The sequence below is a fragment of the Hirundo rustica genome (assembly GCF_015227805.2).
Source record: "Hirundo rustica isolate bHirRus1 chromosome 5 unlocalized genomic scaffold, bHirRus1.pri.v3 SUPER_5_unloc_3, whole genome shotgun sequence".
NCBI classification, from domain to species: domain Eukaryota; kingdom Metazoa; phylum Chordata; class Aves; order Passeriformes; family Hirundinidae; genus Hirundo; species Hirundo rustica.
This window is the reverse complement of record NW_026690177.1, coordinates 101,279-116,594: the sequence shown is the minus strand read 5'-3', so window position 1 is coordinate 116,594 and position 15,316 is coordinate 101,279. Positions and strand designations below refer to the sequence as shown.

Sequence of the window (15,316 nt, the reverse complement as noted above, 5' to 3'; positions counted from 1 at the left end):
GCAATCCCGAGTCCCCTTTGCTACTTCTAAAGTGTTTCACGGTGGTTTTATTTGTTGTAGTTGGCTGCTCCCGTCGCTAAGTGAAAACTTTTTAATATTAATCTTTCCGAGCGGTGTGAGGTGTTAGTTCTCTGCAGGTGTTAATTCACTCCCGGGCTGCCGGGAGCAGCTCCTATCACTGAGCTCTATTATTTCATCTTGTTGCTGTTGTTGTTGTTGTTTGCTTTCTCCCAGGCGGGGTCTGGAGCTTCTCCTCTTCCCTCCCCAGACCTTCTGAGGTGCTCCTCCGGCACTCACAGCCCTTTGTTGTAGACCACAGTCTTACTGGTGGTGGCCATGGCGATCTCCGGCTCCAGCTGCGACGTCTCGATCTGCGGAGGCAAAGAGGAGCGGGATCAGAGCCGGAGCAGCTCCGGGGATCGATCAATTAGCGTGGGGATGGAAATAATCCCACGTCAATCACGCCTTCTCCTGGTGTTCCATGTGCCGTGCTCCAGCCCCCGGCCCCCCCCCCGCTCCTCCCGGATCTGGATGGGTTTGCGGCGCACGGAACGCCGCGCCTTCGCTGCCTGGCAGCGCTCAATGAATTATAGAGTGTCTGAGGCTCCGACGCATCCCACCCATCCCAGCTTCCCGTCCCTTCCCTTCCCCGCAGCTCCGAGGGAGCCGGAGCCCAAAGCTGGACCTGGCAAAGCCCAGGCCTGAGCGGCGCCGCCGCGGAAGAGCCTCGCACCCTCGCAGCCAAGCCCTTCCTGCCCCTTTCTCCATCCCCACGAAATCTCCGTCCCTTCCCTGATTTTTTTTTTTTTTCGCCCTCCACCAGCTTCTCCCGAAGCTTTCCCTCGCTCTGAAATCACTCGGAGTCTCTGCATCCCCGGTCCCCACGGGAAGCAAAGACCCCGCTCCGAGGCGGGACAGGACGCCCCGGAAAACCTGGAATTTTCGAAATCCCATACGTCGCGCCCACGCCGGTGCTGACACAATGCGAGGAGCCCACGTTAAAAAATCGAGATGCTTTTGAAAAAAATGTTTAACCTAGTTAGACAAATTAGCAAAAATTTGTGCAAAACAATTTAGGTATTTAAAATATTCAATGTTTTTAAAAACTGGAAAAACTGTTCTTAGCTTTCAGCTGCAAAAACCCAACAAAATATAACATCAAAGCAATCTTAACATGAGGTGCAACATAACCCTTCAGCAAAGCTGTTAAACAGCTACTGAAGCATCATGGGAAATAGCACTTCATTTATTCAAATGCACATATGTCAGGTTTTTGCACCATATGTCATTCCAAGCTATTTACAGTAATAATTAAATCTTAATCAACGTTTAACCTCTGTAAAATGTTTGAAGGGATCTAATCACCCTTCAGACTGCACTAATGAAGGAGAAATATATAAACATAAAAAGAAAATGATGCATAGATAGCGCACCAGAAAGAACAGTAATTGCAAAATTGTATTTCTTTTAAATATAATCAGCAAATTATGTAAAGTAAAGCCAACGAGTATTTTAAGTGAAGACATCTTGGGTGTCAGAGGTGTGATCAGCTAATTTTGTACTGCTATCCATAACAGATGTAGCGTATTTTCTTTTAGTGCCATTATTAGCAACTTCACCATTCCTTTCAGTGCCGCAGCACAAAGTGAAGCATTGTGCCGGGAGAGCACCGGGAAAGGTGCAGGAGATCCGGATCCGACGGATCCCTTTCCAGGGAGGATTAACTCCGCTCTGCCTGCCTCTGACGCAGCTTTTCCTCCCATTGTGTGGGGATTTTTTTTTTTTTTTTTCCTGCCGGGGACAGACAGAAAAGCTCCGAGGTTTTGGGGCTGGGGTGGGTTCGAGCACCGGGAGGAGAAGGTCCAGGCGGGAAGCGGAGCTGCCAGCCTGGGGCTCGGGGAACGGCTGGATGTGGGGATGCCACACCGGTGCCGAGGTGGGGATGGGTCACAGGCCGGATTCCGGGGTCTCAGAGGGCTTTTCCAACCCCGGCGATCCTGGGATTCCGGGCTTTGAAACGAATCCCACCTGGGAACTGGGTGGGTCAGCGCTGACCGTCCGCGGTAGGGCTTGGGAAACGGGGCAGCTCAAAGACAAAAACCGACGGAGAGGCGCCCCATTCCCACCCTCTCCGATGGTCTGGAGAAGTGGGAGCTCCGAGGGGAGTCCCACCCGTCCTGCTGGAGCCCAGACCGTGCTCCGAGAGCCCCGGGAAACGCTGGGGACGGGGACGAGCCGAGCCGGGAGTGCGAGGCTGGGCGGGGAGGGACGAGCACCAGGCTGGGAGAGGGAAGGAAGGAGCGGCGTTGTGTTCACGCTCTCTTGGGACACAATTCAAGAAGCAGCGAGCACAATCCAAGCTGAACAGCAGGAAGAGTATCCTGGTGGGAAGAGCAAAATCTCGCAGCCGACTGCTGGGGGAAGGTGTGGGGCGTCTGTGGTGGGAAGTTTTCAGCACAAATTACCGGGAGCCCATGGAGAACGGTTTAGGCAGAGCTGAGGTTGCCTCGGTGGAAGGAAGAGATGAGATAAATTGCCTGTAGATCCTTCCAGCTTCCATCCCCCGGTCCAGGGGGGAAGCAGCTCCTTTCCCTGCACGGGGGATGAGTTCTTGGTCCGAGGTGGGTTCGGGGAGGGCGGGATGGAGGTGGGAAAGCTCCGGTGACGGAGCAGGAGGACCCGGGAATTCCTGCCTAAGGTGGAAGAGCTCAAAAGCCACGCGGATGTGGCACTCGGGGACACGGTCAGTGGTGGCCTCGGCAGTGCCGGGGCAATGGCTGGGCTGGGTGGACTCCGAGGGCTTTTCCATTTTAACGATTCCAGGGTTCTCATGCGGGATGGGCACCCAGACAGGGATCTCCGGTCTGGAGCTGCGTGATACCAAACCCAAGCACCTTCCCGAAGCCTGGGAAGGTGCTGGAGGGACTGGGGATGACTGATTGAACTGGAGCCTCCTCTGCAGGTCTCCTTCTGGCTGATTTTAATCAAAAAAGGATTAAAATCTGCTCTAGAAGCTCCATCTGCACCAAGGGAAAATGTACAGGAAATTGGGAAAGCTGCTCAGAAATCCATCAGGATTCCTAACCCACTCCTCCCACCTGGAAATCAGATGGAGAAGAACAGGGAGACGGCGGCGGGTTACAGGTACCCAGACAACATCAAATCCCAACCTCGCTGCGCACCAGGCCAGTCTTTGACTCCCCTGTTGGTGTTTTTTTGTTGGAAGGTGTAATTCCACTCATTTCGGGGCAGACCGCTGTTCCAGCTGTCCAGAATCCTGCTCGGCCAACCCTCCACTGGCCACGGAATGGTGACAGACGTGGAGACCACAGGTCCTGGTCAAGGTCTGGGTGTCTCCGCTCCCAAGAGGACCCCGATCACGGTCCTGGCAGGAGCAGCAGCCTTGGAGGGTGCTCTGAGGGACACCGTGGGACCTCGTGGGCCTACACCCATGGCACCTGTCCCCCTGTCCCACACAGGGGACTGTGTCCCTTCAAACCAAGTGCCCACCATGGGACTGGGGTTGAACCGTGCCCATCCTCCTCTTCCCAGTCCTGCCCATGCCAGGGCAAAGGAGGGATCCCCTTCCCGGCTTTGGGATGGTGGCACTGGGGTGACTGGAAAGGGCCTTCACCGAAGGATCCAGCGGAAGTCCGGGAGGGACGGAGGCTCCCAGCGGCGCTGGGGAACCCAGGGTGGGAAGCAGCACCCCCAGACAGCGCTACAAGGGGGTTTTTCGGGGCAAACCCCAGGATTTGGGGCTGATGGCTGCACTGGCAGCTTGGTATCCAACACGGGGAGCTCTCCAGTGAGGCCGTGGGAGAAGCGGGAATTCCCTCAGCGCCCTGCGAGGCCGCTGGAAGCTTTGCCACAGATCCGGGGAGATCCTCACTGGGGGCACCACCGGGGTGCACGTCCCAGCTGACCCAGAAACGCGGCTGGGATGAAGCACAGCCCCAAAGATGCTCCTTTCCCCGTGGCGGACAGGGGAAAAAAGGGGGAAAACCCCAAGAATCTCTGCGCCCTGAACCTTATCTGTCACCCGTTGTGCACCAGCACGGCTCAGGTGACTCAGGCGGGACAGCAGCAGCGCCAGCACCGCTGCCCCCGACCCGGCGGAACCCATCCCCTCGCAGGGAACAAAGCTGGGACTCGCCTCCCGGGCACCCACGGCGCTCCGGCTCTCTTTCCCCCCCATCCCTGCCTCGCAGAGGAAGCCTCTCTCCTCTCATCAGCTCAGACAAGGCTAATTGGGGTGATAAAGAACTGGCTCCGAGTGCTGGCGTGGGCTGGAGGAACAAATGGTGCGGTGGTCACAGCTGGTGCTGCGGAGCCGGCGCGGGAGCGGGCGCGGGGGAGCTCCGGGCGCCCCAAATCCCGGCAGCCGCTCCCGGCTGGGTGCGAGCTGGGGGTTGCGTGTGTTTTGCATGGCTGCTGACACGGGTGCAGCGTGCAGGCGCGGCCGGTGAGGCAGCAGCAGGCAGAAAGCAGATGCTTTTTGTTTGGGGTTGATACTCATTTCTATCCCAGCTCGGGAAAAGGTGTAGAAAGGAATGTGCTCCGGAGGGTGCAGGGAGAGAGATAGGTCTAGGCTCGCTGCCAGGGATCCTGGAACGATATGGAAGGCAGCTAGGGGAGACAGGAGCAGATGGATTTGGCATACAGCTCATCACTCAGCCAAAAAAAAAAAAAAAAAAAAAAAAAAAAAGGATTGAGGGTGGGGAGAGAAGAAGGGAGAACTCAGCCAATTTTGGGAGGGGGAGGGTCATGAGGACTGGAGGATGCTGCTCTGGGAAGGGGGAAGGGAGGACAGGGATGGTCACCGTGTCTTCGGCTGCTGCCGGCGGGGAGAGGCCGGGGTGGCTCCTTTGGAGCACGGGGAGGGTGTCCCGGCCCTTCCAGCAGCTCTCGGCCATCTCCTCCCAGGCCTTTGGTCAGCGGGACAAAGCCCAGGGCAGGGCCGGGCTCTCCCAGGCCTCGGGAAGCTCAGCCTGGAGTAGGAAGGGCTGCGGCACCATGGAACCACGGAATGCTTGAGGCTGGAAAGGAGCTCGGAGATCACAAAGCCCAAATATCGCCCAGCACCGCCAGGGCCAGCACTGCCCCGTGTCCCCGAGTGCCACATCCACGGCTTTAAATCCCTCAGGGATGGGAACTCCAAACATCCCTGGGCACTTCCAATCCCTGAGCGCCCTTTCCATGAGGAAATTCCTGCTGCTGTCCACCCTGAGCCTCCCCTGGCCCAGGCTGAGGCCGTTCCCTCTCCTCCTGTCCCTGTTCCCTGGGATAAGATCCCAAATTCCCCCCGGCTGTCCCCTCCTGTCACGGACTGGTGCAGAGCCACAAGGTCCCACTGAGCCTCCTTTTCTCCTGGCTCAGCCCCTTCCCAGCTCCCTCAGGAATTCTCCAGCCCCTTCCCAGCTCCCTCAGGAATTCTCCAGCTCTTTCCCAGCTCCCTCAGGAATTCTCCAGCCCCTTCCCAGCTCCCTCAGGAATTCTCCAGCCCCTTCCCAGCTCCCTCAGGAATTCTCCAGCCCTTTCCCAGCTCCCTCAGGAATTCTCCAGCCCCTTCCCAGCTCCCTCAGGAATTCTCCAGCCCCTTCCCAGCTCCCTCAGGAATTCTCCAGCTCTTTCCCAGCTCCCTCAGGAATTCTCCAGCCCTTTCCCAGCTCCCTCAGGAATTCTCCAGCCCTTTCCCAGCTCCCTCAGGAATTCTCCAGCTCCTTCCCAGCTCCCTCAGGAATTCTCCAGCCCCTTCCCAGCTCCCTCAGGAATTCTCCAGCCCTTTCCCAGCTCCCTCAGGAATTCTCCATCCCTTTCCCAGCTCCCTCAGGAATTCTCCAGCCCTTTCCCAGCTCCCGCAGGAATTCTCCAGCCCTTTCCCAGCTCCCGCAGGAATTCTCCAGCCCCTTCCCAGCTCCCTCAGGAATTCTCCAGCTCCTTCCCAGCTCCCTCAGGAATTCTCCAGCCCTTTCCCAGCTCCCTCAGGAATTCTCCAGCCCTTTCCCAGCTCCCTGGACACGCTCCAGCCCCTTTCTTCTCAGGAGGTCCCCACCCATTTGCATTCCCAGTGGGACCTTCCCAGTTTTCCAGGAGTGCTGGTGAAGGATGGGGAATGCCTGAGTGAGTCCCTCCCGCAGCTCTCCCAGCCCCTTCGGATGGATCCGTCCCATCCCACGGATTTGTGGGTGTCTCAGCGGCATTTCGGGTCACTGATCACTTCCCCTGGGATTATGGGGCTTGGAGCACCTGGCCTATGGAAGGTGTCCATGGAAAGTGTTCCTGACTATGGAATGTGTCCCTGGCCATGGAAAGTGCCCATGGAAGGTGTCCCTGACTACAGAAAGTGTTCCTGACCATGGAAGATGTCCTTGGCTGTGGAAGGGATGGAAGGGGTCCATGGAAAGTGTTCCTGACCATGGAAAGTGTTCCTGACCATGGAAGTTGTCCATGGAAGTTGTCCTTGCTCATGGAAGGTGTCCCTAGCCATGGAAAGTGTCCATGGAAAGTGTCCCTGGAAGGTGTCCCTGGCCATGGAAGGTGTCCATGGAAGGTGTCCATGGAAAGTGTCCCTGGCCATGGAAGTTGCCCATGGAAGGTGGCCATGGAAAGTGTCCCTGGCCATGGAAAGTGTCCATGGAAGGTGGCCATGGAAAGTGTCCCTGACCATGGAAGATGTCCACGGAAGGAGTCCCTGACCACAGAAAGTGTCCCTGACCATGGAAGGTGTCCCTGGCCATGGAAGGTGTCCATGGAAGGTGGCCATGGAAAGTGTCCCTGGCCATGGAAAGTGTCCCTGGCCATGGAAGGTGGCCATGGAAGGTGGCCATGGAAAGTGTCCCTGGCCATGGAAGGTGTCCATGGAAGGTGTCCATGGAAAGTGTCCCTGGCCATGGAAGGTGTCCATGGAAGGAGTCCATGGAAAGTGTCCCTGGCCATGGAAAGTGCTCCTCACCATGGAAGACGTCCATGGAAGGTGTCCCTGACCACAGAAAGTGTTCCTGACCATGGAAGATGTCTCTGGCCGTGGAAGGTGGCCATGGAAAGTGTCCCTGCCCATGGAAGGAGTCCCAGCCAATGCAGGGGGTGGAATTTGATGGGATTTTAGGTCCCATCCCACCCAAACCACCGAGGTGCCCTCCATGGATCGATCCCTGAGGAATGAGACGAGGACAGCAGCGTCGGCTAAGGAGCTCCTCCTGGAATTGTTACAGACCTGCAGACAGCTGAATGAAGGTGACCTGAAGGTGAGAGAATTCAGGAAATACTCCAAAACCCTTTCCACTGTGTCACAGAAAAGGTTTCTCAGAGGATCTCCAGCCCCTGGCTCCAGAGCCCAAGCAGCTGTGCAACCCCAAGGCTGGAATTTACCTAAATCCACAATCCCAGCTCTTCACTTATCCCTCTGCTGCCCCAAGGATCTCTCTCAGAGCCAGTGCCCAAAGATTATCAGCTCAGCTCTGTGAGGACCGACAGACAAAGCCCGTGGCTCTCCTCAGCCAGGCAGATTCCCGCCCGAATTGTCGGTGTTGAAGCTCTTTTCTGACAACTGCCCACTTCTGCTCCCCGGCTGCAATCCCGGCACGTCCCAAAACCGGACGCGCTGGTTGAGAGACGTTCTCACGACCGAAGCACAAATGAATGCCTCATGGATGATTGATATTCAGCTTTCTGCCCAAATCACAGAGCTGGGGGGAAACAGCTTTGAGAGAAACCTGAATTTTGTGAAGTTTTCCCCCAAGCTAAGAATAAAACTTGAATTTAAGGGGTGACCTGTACAGTTCTCTTCATTTTCGGATTCTCTCAAGTATTTTTGACTCCTGTCTTTGAAACAAACACTCAGTTTTCATAAGAAAACAAACATTGTCTTCAGTAAAAATGTTTTTTCACAAAAAGCTATTTGTTTTTCACGCAAAAAAAACCCCAAAAACTTTCCATGAAAGTCTCCTGACAGCTCAGGAGCAGAATCATGGAACCATGGAATGATTTGGGTTGGAAGGGATCTTCAAAATCCTCTCATTTCTGCCCTGTCCTACCGCAGCTGGAGCTGGGTGCTGGTAACCAAAATATCCATGGCAAAAAAAAAAAACAACAGAAAAATCTTCTGGGATGGATAAATCTCAGGAGCCAGAGCAGCCAAATATCCCACATTTGCTCCTTTTCATTGTTCCAAAGAAGGGAGAAAAGGTGGAAACGCTCTGCCTGTGGCAGGAGCCACCGTCAGCACTTTTCCAGCAGAGCTGGATCCCAGGGCTGCTGCCTCACCCTGCGCTGGACACGGACAAGGGGGTATTAAAAACCACCAGAAACTGAAAATAAAGTTATCTGCAAACAGCAAAAATGGAGGAAAGGTGGAATATTTGGCTGCTTTGGAATATTTGGCTCTTCTGGCTCCTGAGTTTTATCCATCCCAGAGGATTTTTCTGGGGTTTTTTTTTGCCATGGATGTTTTGGCCACCAGCACCCAGCTCCAGCTGCGGTAGGACAGGGCAGAAACGAGAGGATTTTGAAGGTCCCTTCCAACCCAAACCATTCCATGATTCCATGGTTCTGCTCCTGAGCTGACAGGAGACTTTTTTTTTCTTTGGCCTTGGCAGCTTTGTCTGCACCCACCTCCCCTCTGCCTTCCCAGAACACCTACTGCAGACAGAGGGAAAAAGGAGGAAAATTGGAATATTTGGCTGTTCTGGGATATTCGGTTGTTTTGGTTTTTATGAGTTACTAAGTTCAGCGGAATTTTTTTTTTTTTTTTTTTTTTTTTTTTTTTTTTTTTTTTTTTGTCCTGGAATATTTGGTGTTGTGGTCTTTGAAGGTTTTCCAGTCCAGGAGGCTTTTTGTTTGCTTTTTGTTTGCTTTTTGTTTGCTTTTTGTTTGCTTTTTGTTTGCTTTGCAGGGATGCTCCTGCCCTCATGTTAAACAGGAATAACTTTCCTGAGGCAGAGCAGATTTCAGGATTTTTGGGGCAGCTGTGGGACTGCACCTTCCCCCACCTCACTGGACTGGGCAGTGCTGGCTTCACGGTCGGATTTGATGATTTTAAAGGTCTTTTCCAGCCTAATTTCACAGTTCTAGGACCAAGGCTGGGAGTTTTTAATCTCGCTTTTGGGAAATCACCGCAGCACAGCTTCTCCGAGGAAAACCACTCAGCCAAGACCTCGACACCTAACGGTGTGGGAAGAAGGGAAACGTGGATTTGCGGCTGGAGCAGGGAGCTCCCCTCGCCCAGGAGGGGATGAGTGATGATAAGAGGGCCAGCAGCTGGGATAACAACCCCACACCTGGGCTGGGGGTGCCCCCCGTTCCCGGCGTGTCCCAGCCTGTCCCGGAGCTGCTCCAGCCCCGTGGTCATCCCCAAACCAGCCCCCGGGAGCTCTCACCTCCCAGCGCCCCACAGGGAGACAAAAATATCCTCAACTCAGTAACTCATAAAAACCAAAACAACCGAATATCCCAGAACGGCCAAATATTCCGATTTTCCTCCTTTTTTTTCCCTCTGTCTGCAGTAGGTGTTCTGGGAAGGCAGAGGGGAGGTGGGTGCAGACAAAGCTGCCAAGGCCAAAGAAAAAAAAGTCTCCTGTCAGCTCAGGAGCAGAACCATGGAATCATGGAATGGTTTGGGTTGGAAGGGACCTTCAAAATCCTCTCGTTTCTGCCCTGTCCTACCGCAGCTGGAGCTGGGTGCTGGTGACCAAAACATCCATGGTAAAAAAAAAAAAAAACAACAGGAAAATCTTCTCGGATGGATAAATCTCAGGAGCCAGAAGAGCCAAATATTCCAGAGCAGCCAAATATTCCAACTTTCCTCCATTTTTAACTGTTTAAGGATAATTTGTTTTCAATTTCTGGTGCTTTGTAATTCCCCCTTGTCCGTGTCCAGCGCAGGGTGAGGCAGCAGTCCTGGGATCCAGCTCTGGTGGAAAAGTCAAAGAATCCATGGAGGAAAAAAAAATATCTATATCTATATCTATATCTATATCTATATCTATATCTATATCTATATCTATATCTTCTCCTGTCAGCTCAGGAGTAGAACCATGGAATCATGGAATGGTTTGGGTTGGAAGGGACCTTCAAAATCCTCTCGTTTCTGCCCTGTCCTACCGCAGCTGGAGCTGGGTGCTGGTAACCAAAACATCCATGGTAAAAAAAAAACCCCAGAAAAATCCTCTGGGATGGGTAAAACTCTGGAGCCAGAAGAGCCAAATATTCCAGAGCAGCCAAATATTCCAACTTTCCTCCATTTTTAACTGTTTAAGGATAATTTGTTTTCAATTTCAGGTGTTTTTTAATTCCCCCTTGTCTGTGTCCAGCGCAGGGTGAGGCAGCAGCCCTGGGTTCCAGCTCTGGTGGAAAAGTCAAAGAATCCATGGAGGAAAAAAAAATATCTATATCTATATCTATATCTATATCTATATCTATATCTATATCTATATCTATATCTATATCTATATCTATATCTATATCTTCTCCTGTCAGCTCAGGAGCAGAACCATGGAATCATGGAATGGTTTGGGTTGGAAGGGACCTTCAAAATCCTCTCGTTTCTGCCCTGTCCTACCGCAGCTGGAGCTGGGTGCTGGTGACCAAAATATCCATGGCAAAAAAAAAAACCAGAAAAATCCTCTGGGATGGATAAAACTCTGGAGCCAGAAGAGCCAAATATTCCAGAGCAGCCAAATATTCCAACTTTCCTCCATTTTTAACTGTTTAAGGATAATTTGTTTTCAATTTCAGGTGCTTTTTAATTCCCCCTTATCCGTGTCCAGCCCAGGGTGAGGCAGCAGCCCTGGGATCCAGCTCTGCTGGAAAAGTCAAAGAATCCATGGAGGAAAAAAAAAAAAAAAAAAAAAAAAAAAAAAAAAAAAAAAAAAAAAAAAAAAAAAAAAAAAAAAAAATCTTCTCCTGTCAGCTCAGGAGCAGAACCATGGAATCATGGAATGGTTTGGGTTGGAAGGGACCTTCAAAATCCTCTCGTTTCTGCCCTGTCCTACCGCAGCCGGAGCTGGGTGCCCCGCTGGGGCCTCAAGGTGACACCAGTGACATCTGACAGACACTGGGAACTACTTCTTGATCTTGCTGTTTGAAATCCTGCGGTTTCTAAGCTTTTATTTAGGGTTTTTTTGGGGGCTTTGGTTAACACCGAGCTCTCAGAGCCTCAGCACTTCCAGCTTTATAAAAATTGGAAGGCGTAGCCCCAGCGTGGCACCACCTCCGAGCCACGGCGGGGTTGAGTTGGACCTTCTGGGAAAGCAGAGCGCTGCCCACAGCACCAGACCCCCTCAAGTGTGAAAACAAACCCACCAAAAATGCCCAGATTAAAGCTTTGGGACCGTAGGATTTCAAACAGCAAGGTCCAAAGATGTTCCCTGTGTCTTCCAGAGGGAGGAGACACCCAAGGCCTCCGTGGGAGCTGAAGCTTTCGCCCTCTGCTCTGAGGGTCTACTCAGAGTGGGATGGGGTGGGATGGGTGTCCACGGGGTGAATCTGAGTTCACCACGAGGAATTCATTCCCAGACCAGCTCCAGAAAGGCTCTGGGCTGCCGCAGGAGCAGCTGAGTGGTGAAGGGCTGAAGGAAGTTCTCCCTGGATTCCTGGGAGAACCCTCACATTGCAGGATGCAGGTTTTTATTTCGGTGTCCACGGGGTAAATCTGAGTTCACCACGAGGAATTCATTCCCAGACCAGCTCCAGAAGGGCCCTGGGCTGCCACAGGAGCAGCTGAGTGGTGAAGGGCTGAAGGAAGTTCTCCCTGGATTCCTGGGAGAACCCTGACATTGCAGGATGCAGGTTTTTATTTTGGTGTCCACGGGGTAAATCTGAGTTCACCACGAGGAATTCATTCCCACACCAGCTCCAGAAAGGCCCTGGGTGCTGCAGGAGCAGCTGAGTGTTCACCTCAGGGCTTGTGTCCTCGCCAGGCCAGGAGCTTCCCCAGGAGAGGGCTGAAGAAAGTTCTCCCTGGATTCCTGGGAGAACCCTCACATTGCAGGATGCAGGTTTTTATTTTGGAACATCCGGGCCCCTGGATTGGTGGAAAAGTCACCGGCCTACTCCAAACATGGCCTGGAGAGCTCCCAAAATTGCTGAGTTTGGGTTGTGGCTCCTGGCCCTTGCTGGAACGAAAAGCACCTACACAGATGGTCAGAGCTCCTCCTTTCTTGGAAGAAAAAAAATCCTACTTCTGAATGTGGACATCATTGAAAAGTTCCCCTTTGGGTGAAAATGAGCTCTAAGGCCCATCCCAGCAGGAATTCCTCCAGCAGCTCTGCCAAGGAAGAAAGGATTTGCTGCTCTTTGCTGAAGACATCACCCCCTGAATTCTCCTGCTGCTCAGGAGGAGGAGCACGATGGAAGAGCGGGATTTAGGGATGCCCTTGGTGCTTTAGGGAAGCTGAGCAAATTCCCCAGGATCCCAACCTCGGGCACATCTCCTTCCCTCGCAGACCACCGGCCTCACTGGGAACAGGAAATTTAAAAAGCAATTACAGATAATTACATATGTGAGATGTGATTAATAAGGCATTCTCAGCCCTAAGCAGGCAAGTCCAGACAATTGATCCCCTTCCCTTGCATCCTGCACCTCTTGGAGTTGTCAGAGCGGCTCCAGAGGAGCCAAAACAACTCCAAACACACCAAAAGGGACAAACGTGTGACAGGGGAGGGGTGAGGCGGGACACGGGCAGCGAAGATCTGGGGGTGAGCCGAGAAAAGAGGCCTCTGGCCACGAATGGTTGGGCTTGATGACATTCCAGGATTAACGAGTTACGGATTTAATGATTTAATGGGCCAGGAGTCGGGCCGGGCCGTCCTTGTGGCTCATTCATCATTCCAGCTCAGGGTGTTCCATGATTCCCAGGGTGGCCAGGGCAGGCTGAGGCTGACAGAAGAGGGGAAGGGATTTGGTTTTCAAGCCCGGATTGAAGCGGCAGAACCAAGGAGCCACCGGAGGGCTCGGGAATGGCCAGGGCAGCGCAGGAATCCCGGGGAGGATTCCTGGGCTGGGCAGGAGCCCCTGTGTTTACAGGAGGTGCTGCTGAAAGGTGTCCCTGAAGAAAGACAGCAATTAACAGACCCAAAAAAAAAAAAAAAAAGAAAGAAAGAAAAAAAGGTTTTCTTTCCACAGAGAACCTTTTAAGGCTGTTTTTCGGGCCACTCTAAGGGTTAATGTTTAGCTGTTTATCCGGACTTGTCGGATGTCAGCTCTTTCCTTTGACTCCTAATGGCTTATAGCCATCAGGAGGTGAAGGCTCCTCAAAAGAGCTGGTGTCAGGAATGTTTTTTATTTTTTTTTTTTTTTTATGCCCACCAGCACCCACACACCTGCAGCAGCCTGTGCTCGCGGGGGGATGGTTTACATACTTGAACCTGTCTCCCAGGGCCAGGGGTGTAAACATGAAACCAGATCCCGTCTGCGAGCGCTGCTGGAGCCCCTGGGCGCTGCGGAGGGGTCGCCGCTCCCTCAGCCACCCCGCTGACCACAAAGAACAGCTCGCGTCGGGCCCCTGCTGCCCCCGGTCGCGGCTTCAAGGAAAACGCTCGGCACTTTTTGAGGGGAGAAACAAAGGAGCGCTCCCAGGAGCGCTGGGCACCGGAATCCAGCCGGGTCACAAATCAAAGGGGACGGGGAGGACAAAGGCGCGGCCACCAAAGCCATCAGGGCTCCGCTGGCTCCTGACCTTCCCTGGCCCTGAGCTGGCAGCGAGCCCAGGAATCGCCCAAACAGGCGGAGCGGGTGGAAATTGAGCCACCCCGAGGTGTCCCAGGGGCTCCTGAGCAGGGATAATGGAGTTCCCGAAGGCCAGAGCCTTCCTCTTCCTCTCTTCCTCTCTTCCCCTCTTCCCCTCTTCCTCTCTTCCCCTCTTCCTCTCTTTTCCTTTTCCTTTCCCTTTCCCTTTCCCTTTCCCTTTCCCATTACCTTTTCCTTTGCCTTTTCCATTTGTTCTCGTTCCCTATCCCTATCCATTTACCTTGCCAATTCCATTTTCCTGTTCCTTTTCCTTTTCCTTTTCCTTTTCCTTTTTGTTTTCCTTTTCCTTTTCCTTTTCCTTTCCCTTTCCCTTTCCCTTTCCCTTTCCCTTTCCCTTTCCCTTTCCCTTTCCCTTTCCCTTTCCCTTTCCCTTTCCCTTTCTTCCTCTTCCCCTCGGAAATGCCCCTGGATCCCCGGCAGTGCCCAAGGCCAGGCTGGATGGGGCTGGGAGCAGCCTGGGACAGTGGGAGGTGTCCCTGCCCATGGCAGGGGTGGCACTGGATGAGTTTTAGGGTTGCTTCCCACTCAAACCATTCCAGGATTCCACGATTTTAGAAAGGAAAGGCATTTGATCCCAGAAGAAGTGACCGAGATCTCCCAGCTCCGGGGAGCAGGCGGGGAAAATCTTTGAGTTTGAGATTTTGGGGAAGAAGTGGGGGAGAAGAACCCCATGGAGATGGGAGGTGTCATGATCCAGAGATGTTCTTTGCTTTGCCGAGCTGGTTCCTTCTCTCCTGGTCAAGAGGAGTTTCAGTTGTGCCGGGACACGAATCCAAAGGGCAGGGAAGAGCTTCTGAACGGGTTTGGGAGTTGTGGGTGGCCCTGGGACAAGGCCTCTGTGGCATGGCCACCACGGGTTTGCAGCTGGAATTCCAGCAGGTGGAGCAGGCAGACGGGAATTACCGGAATTACAACATCTGCCACGTCCCAGAAGGAGAACCCGAGAGAGCATCGCGTGGTGGGAGCGAGGAGTCAGCACGCACAGAGGAGAATCCCGGGGCTTTTCCCAGCCGGAACGTCCCGGCCGTGCAGGGTCTGGAGCGTTTGGGTTGCGTGGTCTCTGCAGAAGCACCAGACTCTGACCCAAAGCCCTCCCTGAAGCAGGAGGCAGCTGGAGGCTGCTGGATCAGCAGCTCAGGATAAAACACCACCGGAAGGGCAGGAGAGGACCGAGACTGGCCTCCTTCCCCATGTTCTTAGGGAATACCTGCACCCAGGAATGCTCTGAACGGCCTCGGGGAGGTTTGGAGCACCTGAGCCTGCCCCTGTCCCTGCCTCGAATGCACCTGAGCTCCCCAAAAAGCTCTGCTGCCACGGAGAGCTGGAGTTTATCCCACGGAGAGCGGCCTGACCTCGCAAGCTCTGAAGCAAATCCAGCTCCAGGTCACTTTCTGCTGGTGGAGACGATTCCAGAGGGAGGAACTCCAGGTGGGAGCAGGAATTGGGGCGGATCCCTGCAGCCAGGAGCCCATCGTGGCCGGGGACAAGCAAAGGGCAGTGCCACCAGAACTGTGGGGTGACAGCTGTGCCCGTCACGTGTGTCCCTGGCAGCAAAGCCTGAGGGGATCC

The 15,316-nt window shown here is 53.7% G+C and overlaps 1 long non-coding RNA gene across 1 annotated transcript in view; it reads right to left on the bottom strand.

Annotated features, from left to right (window-relative positions):
- Window positions 1-30: 30 nt before the first annotated feature.
- The window catches only part of LOC120766107 (uncharacterized), a 28,094-nt gene continuing 12,808 nt past the window's right edge, over window positions 31-15,316 (bottom strand). The window contains exon 2 of the long non-coding RNA XR_005704578.1: window positions 31-371. This is a non-coding gene — a long non-coding RNA (uncharacterized LOC120766107). The remainder of the gene's footprint in view (window positions 372-15,316) is intronic.